The 17,737-nt window shown below is 41.8% G+C and overlaps 1 pseudogene; it reads right to left on the reverse strand.

Moving 5' to 3' along the window:
- Window positions 1-200: 200 nt before the first annotated feature.
- LOC117849192 (uncharacterized) lies at window positions 201-13,425 on the reverse strand (annotated as a pseudogene).
- Between the last annotated feature and the right edge of the window lie 4,312 nt (window positions 13,426-17,737).

The raw sequence follows: 17,737 nt of genomic DNA on the forward strand, positions 1-17,737 counted from the left end.
AGCTTGAGTCTTTGGGATGCTTCTTTTTCATTTATTTTTACAGCATGGTGTCCCACCACATGGTAGGCTGCTATTTTTCCTTTCGTTCTTCTGTTTCTTTTATTTCACAATCTGTACTCCGACATTCCTCCTTTCACAATAAATTGGAGAGATCCTCCCTTTCACTTCAGGAAGAAAAGGCAGCATGCTTCTGTTGCGTGCTACACCAGATCAAGGTTTGGAACATATCCCTGAAGTCTCATCTCATCTACAAGTATGTCTATAAGTTGATACATATCTTCTGCACCATGCTGTGGTTCAGCGCTTGCATAGAACTCAAGGACTTTGCCTTTAACCTCAACCAAGCTGCAACCTGGAGTCTTGCTGACACCCCTCTCCCTCATTAATCCTATCATCCTTGCTGAGTCATCCATTCTATCCGAGGTTGCATATATTTTGGATGACACCACATAGTTCCAGGAGTTTGATGGCTCCAGCTCCATAATCCTATTGATGACCCTCTCACCAACCTCAACATTCTTGCATTTCCGACAAGCAGCAAGCAAAGCACCCAACATCACAACATCTGCCTTGCCAGAGATTTTCTCAGCAAAATCCCATGCTTCTTCCAAATGCCCAGCACGTGCCAACAAATCAACCATGCAGGAGTAGTGCTCAATCTTGGGTATGATCTTAAACACAGGTGTCAAGGAATTGAATAAAGAGCGACCATATTTAAGGAGCCCTGCGTGCACACAAGCAGAAAGCACTAAATGACATACGAATTGTATTGTAGGATGGAAAAATGCTTGTAATATACAGATTTTTTTTTTGATGAAACAGGAGGGGATGATCATCCCCTGCTGGATATATATTTAAGAGAGAACAAAAGTTGTATAATTACAAATCAAGAAACAAAGAAGGAGAGAAAGAAAATCAGAAAAACTACAATGAGTGCTCTAGCCATTCAAACATTGGTTGTTTCCAAGCCTCTTTTACTCGTAGAACAACTTGAGTAAAAACAGTCCTAAACCTCCTCGTAGCATCCTGGATGGAGGGAGTAATATTTCTGAAAATCCAATCATTTCTTGCCATCCATATACACCACCTCATGAGCACAATGATTTCCATAAAAAACGGAACTTGCAGCTGAGTTTTAAAGCTGGTAAGAATTGTGTAAGGTTCATCTTCCAGGTTAGCAAAAAGACTGATATTGATCCAACACTCTTGGGCAAAGGGACATTGCAGTAAAAGATGGAACAAGGTTTCCTCACTATCGTGCGGACACAAGACACAAGAATAAGATATACAGATTTTTTAGATGACTACTACTAGATTACACTCGATATGACTGCTGCTATCTACTATTGTATGTTCATACTAGATTACAGTTAATAAGACTGTTGCTATCTTCTGTTGCTCGTAATGTTCTGTACCATTCTATGATTGTACTAATATGTTGGGTGAGTGCTGTTGCAGTTGACTTGTTACAGGAAGAACTGCTCTAGTTTTGTGTTTTTGAAATCCTACAGTTCTAATAGCTGTACAAAGGATAGGATAATTTACCGATGATATAGCCTTGTTTCTATGAACAATGAAATACTCTTCGAGGGCTACAACTAACAATGACATGTAACGATTTACTTCCTAAGCATAGAAGTGTAGAACTACAGTTTATGGCCATGCCTCAAAATCCGATAATAATCTTTCTTGATGATGAATATGTCCTTCGTTTATTAGGTGAACACCCCAGCCACTGCAGATGTTGTTGACTGCAGCAATCCAAAAAATTCAAAATACTATGTTGTTGTTGTTCAGGTAAGCTTTAAGATACCAGAATACCATTCTGAATTTATGACCTTGTATTTATCTTGAGAAAATGAATATCCAGAAGAAGTTTCAGGTAGCAGTGGAGAAGAGATGGCCGGAGAAGCTTAAGGTAGTGGTAGTGAAGAGATGGCTTCATTCAGAATTCGGACATCCCTTCTCAATCTGCTGCGGAGCCTGAACAAGCAGAGGATATGCCTTGCAGCAAGATGTTCAGTCTGAGGACTCTGAGGGTGATCATGCTGATGGCAAGGAGGATCAGGAAGCCCATCAGGGTGATCAGCAAGATGTTTTGGAAAAAAATAATAGAGGATGGAGGATTGCATTGTTCTGTTAGGCCACAGTGAACCCAACATATTGCTCTGTGAAATCTAGGTGTGAACCTGTACTTGAGACGAACATGAGTAATCTATTGAGTCTTTATGACTAATATATTGAATCTTTCTTATATTATCATATTATGTATTGTGAAGATCAATTATTATAAATATATATTAATTTATGCTTCTATGTCAAATTCATGTGTCCATAATATGAGGTAGCATGCATTGCATTGAGTGAACAAGCAACAAAATGACATACATAGATCATATTTATACCTAATCCCCTTAATTTGAATGAATTAAATAACTTGCAGATAATTTAAATATTAAATCATTGTACAAACTGTCGGTTTCACTGTTTATATGTGACTTACAGACGGCAGCCATCTAAACCGTTGTGCATGCCCTTAGATAACTACAATTTATTTTCCTAGAAAATAAGAAGATCGAATTAAAAGTGATATTGAAACTATCGAAATTAGCCGGAATAACCGGTACAGCTAGTCAATTATGTTCGAAGGCAGAACTCGATTAGACGCCAAGGCAAAACAGAAACGGAAGGCAGCGGCATATTCCCGCCCCCGCCGACCCACCACCTGCCCCTTTTTCTCCCGTCACCACCCTGTAGGCTGTAGCTGTAGGTGACCGTCCCCTACACCTTTCTTTTTCTTTTCCATTTGGTAGTTGATTCAACGCATGCTCAATGGATTAATCAAGTCTCAACAAAACCGTAGAGGACGGAGCTAGTGACGGCTGCCTCTAGTGATGCGAGATAATATTTTCTTGAATGGAGATTAAACTTTGGATCTACGGGTCACGATGGCTCCTTTCGTATTATTTAATTAAAGATTGTTGTACGGTACTCTATAAGGTATTGAAAAGCCTACTTTTCTAATACTAAATCGTTGTCGTCGAAAAAAAATACTAAACCGTTGGTTAACTCTAAACTACCGGATTAAAATAATCGTTCATTCATGATATTCTACTCTCTGAAATTGGAAAAGTAATACAAATTGCTGAAAGCGGTGCATACAAGTAGGGTCTATTTGGGAAAATAATATAAAGTGCTAATATAATTGTTCATTGATGTTACACTTTCATAATCTAACTTGTGATCCAAACTTTTTTGCTTATCTTTATCAAAAAGGAACTTTAATGCTTATGATCAAGCTTTTTACGATCTATCGACCCTAAATTATAAAATCCCATAGGCGGCCTTGACTTAGTTTGGACCAGCTTATGGACAACGAAAGACTAGACTATTCATTGTTACTTGAAACTTCTAAAAAACCACTATTGTCGGTGTTGACTAAAATGTGTATTTTGATATTTTGAAATTATGGAAGAATCGTTCACTAGTTGCTAATATTTTCCCTTTGTTCACTAGGCTCCATTCAACGGAAGGTCTTAAACGACTCACAACAAAGAGAATATAGTAGGTGATCATGATTACACATTTAATCTAACCTGATACTATATACACTACTCCCTCCATTCCAAATTGTAGGTCGTTTTGGTTTTTCTAGGTTCATACATATTATTATGCATTTAGACATACACTATATCTAGATGCATATTATGCATCTAAAAAGTCAAAACGACCTACAATTTAGAACGGAAGGAGTATAAACTATATAAAGGCATTACGTAGTTTTTGTGTGGCATGTCTATTTTGATTTTGGCCATTCATATGATAATCATATGGTCCACGGATCTTGGACAGTTGATGGTTAACATGCACTGTAGTATTTGTTGATATATTCCCTCTGTTCCAAATTGTAGGTCGTTTTGACTTTTCTAGGTTCATAGATATTATTACATACTTAGACATACAATATATTTATAATTAAAAAAGCTAAAATGACATACAATTTGGAACGTTTGGCCAGTAGAAATGACATGTTTTTTAATAAAAAGAGGTTATATTGTTATTTGCATGTCATTTACAAGGCTACATATATACTAGGCACGGTGTTTGTCCATTCTACAGAAAAAGGAGAGTACCGTGGCAAGAATAAAGTAGGTATGTCATATGTTGGAGATTGGAGCAGTGGATATCTTCATCAAGCATCGCTGGATGTCTTCTAATGATTTTTGTGCTTTAATTTGTCATTTTAGTTACATGTGGCAAATACTCCGTAGCTCCCTACAGCTGCGGTGCATACTCCACCCGTATGGTATTTCTTATGACAACTTCGTCAGCGCTCCCCCTTCCGGAGTTGTTGGCATCAAAGGCTACATCGAGCGTTGGTTATTAATTTTCCTTCTGGTGTTTTTTTTCCCATCCTCGACCCAATTTCGCTTTAATTTTGGTTTCTTCATAGACATCATGTATTCATGTAGTTGGTTGTCAGCGCCAAAATGGACGTCGCTGCTATGAATGGAGACTAAATATTCTATCCATGAACAAACTATCTTCTCTCGCACAAAATATACCATCCTCCCATTAGCACTAGCTCTACAAAATCCAACATTATTCGATTGAGGTAATGTCCCTCCTATTCGACTCCTCTACCAATACTGATCCATAGTAACCAATGTTTAACATTTTCTCTTTTTTTTAAAAAAAATGTTTAACATTTCTTTGATATTCAAACAGTCCCAAGCATATCCACACTTCTTGTGCTCGATCATACATAAACTTTATGTGCTTAATATCTTCACATCCAGAGGGACAATTAGGGATCAATCCAAAATGATCGTTTCTACGAAAAGGCCTCTAGCCTAGTGGTTGGAGCACATGAGAAGTTCTTAGCAGGTCTGAATTTGACTCCCCATACAAGCAAATTAAATGGGTTTGGAATAAAAATAAAAAAAAGTTAGGGATTTTCCCTGCTTGACTCGAAGAATCCGCCAACTAAATTTTCCTTCTTTCTTGGGATGTCAAGCTTCCACAATTTATCTCACAACTCCACTTGCAATATGTGGATCTGGCCGTAAAGATACCATTCCGAGTTTGGCATCATGGTGTCAAAGCAATGCAAATCTTGAAGGCTCATGCCTCCTTTCTGGCTTGGACAGTTCGGCGGGGGTGAGGTCAGCTAATTAGCGCGCGCCATATGTACTTCCAACCATCGATTCCCGACGGTCCCGAATTTTTCATTTTCGGTAATGCTCTGGAGCGGACGTCCGACGCATCGGATGCTCTAATCCCCGTCACCTTTATGTTGTTAGTTAATTAAATTAGAACAGTATAAAATGATGTGGCCTAACTTGCACCACATATTTTTCTACTTTCATTCTTTATCTCTCCCAACTGCTCTCTCTCTCCAATTTCCAACCATTCAGCTCGATGAGACTCCGACGAGCTCAGCGGCTGCATGGGGCCAACGACATTGGGGCAGCGCTCGGACGGGCGAGGAATAAGCAGCACGCCATGGCACTCCGACTAGCGTGGCAGCGAGAAGTGGTGTCAGTGTGGTGAGCGCGACAGCAACACGGGCAGCACTCCGACGAGCAAGGCAGCGGATTGTCGTGATTTTGCCCGTTTCCTGTGAGCTTATGGATTCTGTGGGGCAAGACCGTGGTCGATCTACGCACATTGCCGGAGCCTGGGAAGGGCGTCGGGTGCTACTCGAGCGTCGGGGGCGTGGGCCGCCACTCCCCCGCGGCCAGGGGGCGAGCCACGCTGGCCGCTAAAGGAGTTGCTCCTCCCACAATGAGCTTGGCCGTCTGGGAGATTCACGAGGAAGGTTGTCGGGCGCTGGGGCGCTGGCGGGCGCGGGCTGCAGGTCCCCCGCGGCTAGGGACGAGCCGCGCCGGCTGCCGCCATCCTCCTCCAGCACCATTTCCTAGCGCCCGATCCCGTTGTACAGTGCTCCTCCTGCTAAGGTTTGCTTCATGTTGCAAGAGTATGTTTCAATTGTTTTAGAAGAATGTTGCAAGTGTTTCATGTGGATGTTGCAAAGTAAATCTAGATGTTGCATATGTTTCACACATGTTTTATCTAGATGTTGCATTTTCAATAAAATATTTGAATGTTCCATGCAACATGAAACAGATGTTGTGGCGGGTTTTTTCCTCATCATCAACGGATAGCCCCCCGACTGCCATGTTGTAATAGGTATCTCACGATGTTGCAGTAGGGATTCTTGGATGTTGCAAGCGCTGTAGATGTGCACGGGTGTTGCGGATGAACGTATCATCTGATGTTGCACGATTGATTTTCTGAGATGTTTCGATGTTGCAATAGTTGGCTTTTGTTGTTTCATCTATCAATTTTTCATGTTGCAATATTTCTTCCGTACGAGCTCAACCCCAACTCAACATATTATGATTTTTTAGAAATATTGCATGAAACATGTGTTCAATATTGCGGTGGGAATTTTCCCTCACAAATATTATGTTTACATTGAGCTATTTTTTTCGCATCTTTTTCATGTTGCAACCATAGATTTTCGATGTTGCAGCTATTTTGTTTTGATGTTGTAACGGAATGTCGGATCTGTAGCCGTCAGATTTAAAACGGATGGTGATACATGTGTCCAACGGGAGTTGCTCCCGCCGGACGTCCGGGCGCTAGCAAGCCCCTTTCATTTTTTAAAGTTTTAATTCTCTCAACTTTCCAATTCTAAGTATCATGACTTATACATATAGCTTAGACAGGCAATTTTGTTCTAAGAACTTCTTATAAGATAATTTTTCAGCACAACTTTGATAGCTTACACAACTTATATGTACAAGTTCTACGCACAATTTCTAAAAGATAACTTTGAATTTTTATTTTTAGAAATTTATAACTTCTACACACGATTTATACGTATAAGTTTTTCCTAATAACAACCTACATGATAAATTTTGTACTACAACTTTTGTAATATATATAACTTATACGCATAATGTTTACTACAATATTACGTTACTACAATATTACGATAATGTTGTTAGATAATTTATTCACATCACAATAATTGAATAGGGAAAAATAAAGACAAAACGCACCATCAGCGCCACGATCAGCCGGAGGCAGCAGCAGCCCATCACATCGGCGTTGCAGGTGTGTGATGGCCCAGCTCTATACACCCCTGCAACTTGCTGCCTCGCCTCGCTAGGAAACGTGCTGGAGCGTGAGGGTGGAATCAGCTTCACGCAGCTGGGGTTCCTATAGGCTAAGCAACGTATCTTTAAAGTTCATGGAAAACATTTTCTTTAACATTTCTATATATCCATCAATATTTGTTAACATTCATCAACGTTTTTTCTAAATCTATCTAATTGCAACCAACATTTCTTGATATTGACCAACCCTTTATATATGTACCAATAAGTTTCTTTAACTTTTTTTACATTCAATAACATTTTTGCACAGCATTTTTTTACATGCACCAACTTTTTTGCACACATTATTTTTGCTCAATATTTTTTGACATTCACCAACTTTTTTACGTTAAAAAATGTGAGATAGTTCATCTAAAATGTTGATTTTTAAAAATACAACAAAACATAGTGATCTCATTGTGCTACATTAACTCTCAATTCTCAAGAACATAGTAGTTTAAATGGAATCCAAAACATATTTATGATTTTAGAGAAAAATGAGATCAAAGTTTTAAATTCAAAAGGATTCTCTCCTGATATGCACACGCCTATGCAACGCGTGTAGCAAGTTGTGTGGCCCGATCTTCTCGTAGGATCCGCGAACTTGATAACTTGTTGCTGCATGACCTGGTGAAGAGGCAGTGCACCATGAGGCTGTCCACGCGACGAACTACCGAGACAATCACCCTTCCACGTACCGACGAAACAACCCACGCAATCACGCCCTATAGACGTGAAGGCACGAACTGGATGAACCGCAGTTCAGCGTTCTACAACTCCCTCAGGAATCGAAAGAACAAGTGTTGCAAGCCTCTCAAGACTCACGCATAAACAAAACTCCACGAGTTTGTGTATTCTGAATTTAGTCAATCAAGATCTGACCTTTCATTGTCTAGTACAAGTTACATATAGAGATAGGGGCGTTCAGCTTGGAGTAAATGGCAGCATGCGCATGCACTAGTGGATTTCGTGGCTGATTCGCGCGTCTTTCAGCTTCTGGCAGCAGTTACTAAAATGAGCATAACTCTTTATTGGGAAGTCCAAATAATGAACCATTTGATGGAGTGGAAAATAGACTTGAAGACGCTTCCATCCACATATATAACACTGTCTAACTCCTTGTATTCTGTCCACGGTGATGCTTGGAATTTGTACCATGTGTCAGTCATCTAGCTTCTGGTTGCATTCCCATGCAAAGGTGATGAACCACCATTTTATTCATGCACACCATAGGCTTCTTGGTTCAAATGTCCAGAGGCTTGAATCCATCTTCATCCCATGCTGGTTCATACACTCCATCATTCCTAAGGACATTGGAACAAGAACTCAAAAGCATAGGCTCATTCAACATAAACTGATTATTAAACATAAGGTTAGCATTCACCTGAGAATGAATTTCCTTCTCCAATTGTTTAGCTCTACTTCTTGTAATTGGACCAGCTATATCAAGTGGAGTTTCATGTGAAGATGAGTGAATGCTAGGATGTCCTCATTAGCCTCCCCCTCTTGAGAAGGAGTCGTCCTCGACTCTGGCTCACCAACAAATGGAAGCAAGTCTTTGACATTAAATGTTGTACTCACATTGGAATATTCAGGTGGCAGCTCAATTTTGTAAGCATTATCATTTATCTTTTGGAGAACCTTGAACGGACCATCACCCCTAGGAGATAACTTAGTCTTGCAATGTTGGGGAAAACGATCCTTGCGTAGATGTAACCACACAAGGTCCCCCGGCTGGAATGTAACCTTCTTCTTACCTTTGTTCGCCTGCTTTGCATATTGTGCTGATTTCTTCTCAATATTTTTCCTTGTCTCATCATGTAGTTTCTTGATAAAGTCTGATCTCTTTTATGCATCCATGTTAACTTGTTCCTGCAATGGTAAAGGCAAAAGATCCATGGGAGTATGCGGTTTAAACCCATAAACAATTTCAAATGGACAAAAGTTTGTTGTGGAATGGACTGCCCTGTTATAAGCAAATTCAACATGTGGAAGGCAGTCTTCCCACTGCTTCAAATTCTTTTTCAACACAGCACGCAACATGGTGGACAAGGTACGGTTGACAACTTCAGTTTGCCCATCGGTTTGCGGATGACAAGTGGTGGAAAATAACAACTTCGTACCAAGCTTAGCCCATAATGTCTTCCAAAAATAGCTTAGAAATTTTGTATCCCGGTCTGAAACAATAGTCCTTGGCACTCCATGTAAATGAACGATCTCCCTGAAAAACAAATCAGCAACGTGTGAAGCATCGTCATTCTTATGACATGGAATAAAATGTGCCATTTTAGAAAATCGGTCAACAACAACAAAGATAGAATCCCTCCCCCTCTGAGACCGAGGTAACCCCAAAATAAAATCCATGGATATATCTTCCCAAGGTACATTTGGAACTGGTAATGGAGTATAAAGACCATGGGGATTAAGGCGGGACTTAGCTTTCAAGCAGATTATGCAACGTGCAACATGTCGCTGGACATCACGTCGCATATGTGGCCAAAAGAAATGATCGGAGAGCATGTCCAATGTCTTTTTGACGCCAAAATGACCAGCTAAGCCACCAGCATGTGCTTCTTGCAAAAGAACTTGACGAATCGAGCAGGCTGGAATGCATAGTTTGTTAGTCCGAAATAAAAACCCATCATACACATAATACTTGTCCCAGCCTTTTCCAGCAATGCAATGAGAGAAAGGTTCTTTAAAATCAGAATCAGCTGCATAGAGTGTTTTAATGGATTCCAAACCAAGCACTTTTGTATCTAATTGTGTAACCAAACCACATCTCCGTGATAAAGCATCGGCAACAATGTTATCTTTTCCACGCTTATGTTTTACAACATAGGGAAATGTTTCAATGAACTCAATCCATTTAGCATGTCTACGGTTCAGTTTGCCTTGACTTTTCAGATATTTCAAAGCTTCATGATCAGAATGTATGACAAATTCTTTAGGTAACAAATAATGTTGCCAAACTTCCAAAACTCGAACTAAGGCATAAAGCTCTTTATCATAGACAGAATAATTCAGATGTGGACCATTCAACTTTTCAGAAAAGTAGGCAACAGGTTTACCTTCTTGAAGTAGTACACCTCCTATGCCAATACCACTTGCATCACATTCGATCTCAAATGTCTTATCAAAATCAGGAAGTTGTAGCAGCGGTGCTTCACAAAGCTTTGCTTTCAGCTCATTGAAGGCTTGATCTTGTTCATCACCCCACTTGAATGGAACATCCTTATTTGTCAAATTGTTGAGGGGTGCAGCGATGGTGCTGAAATCTTTAACAAAACGCCTGTAAAAACCTGCAAGACCATGAAAACTTCTAACTTGACTCACATTTGTAGGTGTAGGCTAATCCTTTATTGCTTTAATCTTTTCTTCATCAACTTGAATTCCATCTGCAGAAACAACAAATCCAAGAAAAACAACATGGTCTGTGCAAAATGTGCACTTAGCAATGTTTCCATACAATTTGTCATCTCTCAAAACAGAAAGAACTTGACGGATATGATCAAGGTGTTCATCAAATGATTTGCTATAGATCAGGATATCATCAAAATAAACAACAACAAATTTGCCAATGAAAGCTCTTAACACATGATTCATCAAACGCATAAAAGTTGAAGGAGCATTCGTCAAACCAAAGGGCATCACAAGCCATTCATAGAGACCAAATTTAGTTTTAAATGCTGTTTTCCATTCATCACCTATTTTCATTCGAATTTGATGATAACCACTACGTAAATCAATCTTGGTGAAAATAGTTGAACCACTCAGTTCATCTAACATGTCATCAAGCCTTGGAATGGGATGTCGATATCGAACAGTTATAGCATTGATAGCACGACAATCAACACACATACGCCAAGAGCCATCTTTCTTTGGAACTAACAAAACAGGAACAGCACATGGTGATAAGGATTCACGAACATACCCTTTGTCCAAAAGCTCTTTTACCTGTTGCTGAATTTCCTTTGTCTCTTCGGGATTGGTGCGGTAGGCTGGACGATTTGGAAGAGAAGCACCTGGTACCAAATCAATTTGATGCTCAATTCCGCGTAGTGGAGGAAGTCCAGCTGGTACCTCATCGGGAAAAACATCTTTGAAGTCATGTAAGAGATCAAGAACAACACTAGGCAGCGATGAAGGTAAATCGGTAGTTGAAAGTAGGACCTCCTTGTGCAAGAGCACAAAGAATGGGGCTGTGGTGTTCTTCACTTCTCTCAAAGCACTCCTGCTCACAAATAAGAACTCCTGCTCACAAATAAGCACTCATTTTGGCGTAGCTGTTTTGAAGTGGAATGAGGCTTTATATGGCTGGATGGCGTAGGAGTCTCTCCCTTACTAGTGTTGGGGGCCTCACTCAATTTTCTTTTCTCAGATTCTTCTCTTTTCATGCGAGCCACATCTGAAGCATGTATCTCCTCTGGAGATAAAGGAACAAGAACCACCTTCTTGTCATTGGCAATGAAAGTGTATTTGTTAGACCGTCCAAAATGCACCGAATCCACATCAAATTGCCAGGGCCGACCAAGCAGCAAATGGCATGCTTGCATGGGGACAATATCACAATCAACCTCTCCATGATAATCACCAATGGAAAATGACAAACGAATCATGGCTGAAACCTTAACTGTCCCGGAATTATTCAACCATTGCATATGGTATGGATGTGGATGGCGACGTGGCTGCAAACCAAGCTTTTCAACAAGCAAAGCACTAACAATATTATTGCAGCTCCCACCATCTATGATGAAACGGCACACTTGTCCTTTCACTTTGCATCGGGACTGAAACAAATTATGGCGTTGTCCTTGTTCAGCAGCAACAAACTGAGTGGAAAGAACTCTCCTAACCACCAAAGAAGGAGATGGTGTATTCATTGTAGAAGGCTCCAAATCAGGAAAATCAGCAAGCAACTCATCAAAATCAGCACTAGTAATCTCATCAGAAGATGGAGAAATAACATCTTGTAACATGTCATTGTGAGCAAAAGTTGGAATAGTTTGAATGGCTAAACAATTCAGACCTAGCTCAAATGTACCATCCTCAGCTGAATACTCACAAGTATCAAGATTTAGGTCTGCAAATACATTGTTAAACTCTTCATCCTCTTCACTTTGAGAATCATAAGAACCATCAGCAAGTGCAATAATGGTACGCCGATTGGGACATTCAGCTTGTTTATGACCATGACCACCACACTTAAAACATTCAATCTTGCTTGTCTTGCGTTGGGTGGCTTTAGAAGAAGAATTGGAGTGATTTGAATTAACAGCTTTACCTTTCACATCCAATTGTTTGGAAGAAGTTGAAGCAGATCTAGTATCTCCACGAAAGGAAGATTTGGACGTCGCAGCTCCTTGCTGCTGTGATTGAGGCCATGAAGTAGAATTTTTAGGAGAAAAGGAAGCATTATGTTTGTAAGACATAGCAAGTTGCCTTTCAGCCCTCTTTGCAAAATGAACCAATTCTGTGAGAGTTGTGTAATTGGTCATATCCACCTTATCAGCAATGGGCTTATTGAGACCAACCAAAAACCTAGCCATAGTTGATTCCTCATCCTCAGTTATCCCTGTATGAAGTAAGCACATTTCCAATTCCTGAAAATATTCATCAACACTGCGAGTACCTTGCACAAGACGTTTCAGCTTCAAATGTAGATCATGAGAATAATATGCAGGAACAAAACGACGTCTCATTTCCCTCTTCATGTCTTCCCAAGTTATACGGTCATGCCCAACTCTATGATATTCAGTACGGATCTGATTCCACCAAGTTATGGCATAGCCTTTGAACTCAATAGCTGCAAGCTTTGCCTTCTTTTCAGCAGGGTATTCATACAAATCAAATATTTGCTCCACTTTGGTTTCCCATTCAAAATAATCATCAGCATTCTCCTTGCCGCTGAATGGAGGAATGGACACTTTAACCTTGCTCAAACCATCATCATTGTGATGTCGTTCATGATGACGCCGACGGTGATCACCATAACGACCACGGGCTCCAAAACGGCCAAAGTTGTCACCACCATGATCATCATATCCACCACGGCGACCATAAGGAGCACCTCCATGTTCAGCACTATAATTTGAAAGCATTTCAGCATCAAAATTAGTAGGATCACCAACAGGAACACGTCGTGCACGACCAAAACCAGCAGCAAATTATCGGCCACGGCCACCTGCAAAGTTATCAAAACCAGCAGCAAATCCTCGGCCACGGCCACCACCACGGCCACCAGCACCACCACCGCCATGGTGATCATCATCCTCATTATCATGAGGTGGAGGTTCCCCACGTTGTTGCTGAATGGATTGCTGAAGTTGTTGCATTCCTTGCATCAATTGACGCATTTGTTCACGCACCTCCTGAAGCTCTTGAGCAGAAACAGTATGGGAAAAAGAGTCTTCATTACCAGCCATGTTAGTAACAAGGAGACAAAAAATAATAGAACAATGAATATGTGGAATCACTCCCTCACCACTTACAACGCGTGTAGCAAGTTGTGTGGCCCGATCTTCTCGTAGGATCCGCGAACTTGATAACTTGTCGCTGCGTGACCTGGTGAAGAGGCAGTGCACCACGAGGCTGTCCACGCGACGAACTACCGAGACAATCACCCTTCCACGTACCGACGAAACAGCCCACGCAATCACGCCCTATAGACGTGAAGGCACGAACTGGATGAACCGCAGTTCGGCGTTCTACAACTCCCTCAGGAATCGAAAGAACAAGTGTTGCAAGCCTCTCAAGACTCACGCATAAACAAAACTCCACGAGTTTGTGTATTCTGAATTTAGTCAATCAAGATCTGACCTTTCATTGTCTAGTACAAGTTACATATAGAGATAGGGGCGTTCAGCTTGGAGTAAATGGCAGCATGCGCATGCACTAGTGGATTTCGTAGCTGGTTCGCGCGTCTTTCAGCTTCTGGCAGCAGTTACTAAAATGAGCATAACTCTTTATTGGGAAGTCCAAATAATGAACCATTTGATGGAGTGGAAAATAGACTTGAAGACGCTTCCATCCACATATATAACACTGTCTAACTCCTTGTATTCTGTCCACGGTGATGCTTGGAATTTGTACCATGTGTCAGTCATCTAGCTTCTGGTTGCATTCCCATGCAAAGGTGATGAACCACCATTTTATTCATGCACACCATAGGCTTCTTGGTTCAAATGTCCAGAGGCTTGAATCCATCTTCATCCCATGCTGGTTCATACACTCCATCATTCCTAAGGACATTGGAACAAGAACTCAAAAGCATAGGCTCATTCAACATAAACTGATTATTAAACATAAGGTTAGCGTTCACCTGAGAATGAATTTCCTTCTCCAATTGTTTAGCTCTACTTCTTGTAATTGGACCAGCTATATCAAGTGGAGTTTCATGTGAAGATGAGTGAATGCTAGGAATGTCCTCATTATCTCCCTTCCACCCCTACAAAAGAGCAAACCGCATAGCAACACGTGTCTAGGTCCACCCCCAAAAGCCATGCGAACTCTTAGTGCTCTTCCCCTCAGCTCCAATCTCAACCATTGGTTGAAGTTTGCACCAATCTTAAACAGTGGAAGGTGAGTTGAATTCCCAGTGTTCTCCTATACCCACGAGATATATAGGATTCCCGATGTTCTCCTACATGGCCATTTAGTCCATTTACACGCCGTACCTAGACGTATCAGTATAATCACCTGTTTAGCCCTTTTAATGGCTGTTTAACCCGTTTTGTTAGTCGTTTAGTTAAAATAAAAAGATAAACGGTAGGTGACCGACTATTTAGTCTTTAGGTTAACATTAGCTTTGGTATGCATAACTTCCACCATGCTTTTCCGGAAATCTTCTTATGATCATCTTCACCAACCTACCAGAATTGAGAGATGATATCAGAAGTTCCTTTACATATTCTTTTTTTTTTAGAATTTTGAATACTATCGTAGCATTGGTTGGTAGCTTGAGTGATGGACTTCGATTTGTACTTCCTCCCTTACCCCATGTTTAGCATCTTCTCCTTCCAACCCTTTGTTATTTCTTGAACTCTGTCAATCAGATGGGAAAATTAATCACTGCTATCAGCTCCTCCAAAGGGTTATTGGTGTTTGCGCTGAAAAAAAAAACTTGATTTCACTCACTTATCTTCTGAGGTGAACTTGCAAAATATCTATCGGGTATTGTTTTCGGCTTTTCTCCATTGCGCATATCTACAAGCATTAAAATTAGAGAACCGTTTGCAAATAAAAAATAAAAGATGTGATACTTCTGGTGCGTCTTGGCAAACCTTATCTCCTCCGCATCTCCTACAAGTATTGTTTAGAAAAGCGATATACAATTTGAAACTCAGAGAGTAATTTTTTTCTCCCTGCGACATACACGACATGGCTTTTGCTACTGGCAAAAATAAGTTTCCTCCAACTCTCCTGTATTTTAGTTTCTGAATAGAAATCATTTTCTTTACTGTGCGGTAAGTGCGGCGAGCAATCTCTCAACCATGAAACTCAAAAAAACCATACTCCCTCCATTTTAAAATCTATACATAATATTAAAGTGCGGTTATTTCTTCCAACCGTCTCAGTTGTGTTGCAAAAAGTACCTCAACTTTTTCATAATCAACCCTCAGTCGGTTGTAGTTCTTTGACGATTTGCAAAAAGTCCCTCGCCTTTTTTAATCATCCCGTTATCCCATGAGTTAAACAGGCCGCAGTTCTTTCTTCCTCGCCTACCGTGCGTGTCTGCAACCACCGACGCATCCGCGGTGCACCCCTCCGTCATCCTCATGAACCAGTCTGTTGTCACGACTTGCCTTTTTCGTAATCAACCCGTTATCCTGTGAGTTAAATTGACCGTAATTCTTTCTTCCTCGCCTTCCATGCGTGTCCGCGGCCACCGACACCCCCGCGGCATGCGCCCTCTCCGCCGTCCCAACGAACATGTCTGTCATCGCGACGTGCCCTCTGCCTACACCGGTAAAACCTGAAGTGCCGCCGACCGTCCCTGTGCTAACTTCCACTCGCACGCATTTGCGTCAGGTTTGGCGCTAGTAGATCTCCTGCAGCCACCGGTGTGAGAAGCATGGGGAGGCTAGCCACTACGACGTAAACTCCACATTTATCACTACTAGCACCAGCTTCCCCTCCTTCTCCGCGGCATCACATGATTTATCATGCGTTCGCACTAGCATCACCAATGGCAGATGCTCGATGGATGGCTGCACCCTATTTGCAGGAAGAGGGAAGGAAGTGGAGCGGGATGCTGAGGAGGAGCTCAACGAGGAGGCTTGGTGGCAGGCAGCTTGGAAGCGGCGGAGGGAAGTAGAGGCACCACTCCAACTGAGTGTGGATCTTTAGGCTCTAGCTATACCACGCGTGTCACTATTGTGGTTGTTTTGCTGCTATTGCGTCCCATTGCAACGCATGGGCAAATTTCCTAGTATAATATTAGAGTGTGGTTATTTCTTCCAACTATCATGATTGTTTTGAAAAAAGGTTTCTCAATTTTTTCCCCGCAACCCTATGAGTTCTGCCTCCTAAAGCCTGGCTTTAGTACGTCCGTGGGCCTTGAGCAATTAACAGCTTAAACTTAGTGTGTCACTCTGTCTCCTACTCGTTCTTCCTATCTACTTGAAAAAACACCCGTTCTTCCTGTCATCGCCCTAGCCTTCCATAAGTTCGTGATCGAGTCGTGTACGGCTGTTGCAAAGTATAAATCCACACAACAGTAGTCCGAGCAAAAGAATCCCGTCGAGGCCTTTGCATGCTCACGCTAGCCCTATAGGCCGAGCGACGAGACGCACCACCCCACCCACGTCGTACTAGACACCACGCCGCTCCTCGGCGCGCTGAGCCGAGCGCTACGCCACGGCATGGCCCCACGTATCCCAGCATCACTGAATCATCGCAATCACCGGAAGTAGCCGCCATCGTCGAGGTGTTGATCCGTGTGCATTCGTGGCCTTCGCCGCACCACACCTCGAAGTGCTGCTTTGCAATGAGCAGTGTCGGACTGGACGTGATGCCGCCCCTCGCATGCTGAGTCGAGTGCCGTGCTATCCTTGCCGCGTTAGGCAGGTTGCTGCAACGAGAGCTGAGACGTGCAGCCCTCACCGCGTCGGATCAGACGCCCCGCAAGGCCAAGCGAGCGCCTTGTTGAGCACCGCATTGTGGCTCAACAGTCACCACGTGCGATCGAGGCGAAGATCTTGCCGGACGTTGTGCTGCAGAGATAGAAGTAGAGATTACTGAGAGAGGGAGCACATACATGAGACAATCAAGAGAGATGAGGGCCTCACGTTCATGGGAGGAACCGTTGAGGGGAGATAAGGGGCACTCTGGTCCACGGCATCTGGTGATCGCAACTACACACTAATCCTAAAGAACACAAGAGGCAGTGAGAAAGAGACCAATATGCACAACTATCTCAGCATAAAAAGGATAAATTACTAAAGAAGCATCTCGTCAGCAAAAGAAAGTTACCACCGGCATTATTGATGTGTAACACAATGGTCAGATGGGGTATACGCAATTTGTGCAAGAAAATCTATAATGCACCTCTGAGCCGCATATGGTAGGAC

This window comes from Setaria viridis, chromosome 3 (assembly GCF_005286985.2).
Source record: "Setaria viridis chromosome 3, Setaria_viridis_v4.0, whole genome shotgun sequence".
In the NCBI taxonomy this organism is placed as follows: domain Eukaryota; kingdom Viridiplantae; phylum Streptophyta; class Magnoliopsida; order Poales; family Poaceae; genus Setaria; species Setaria viridis.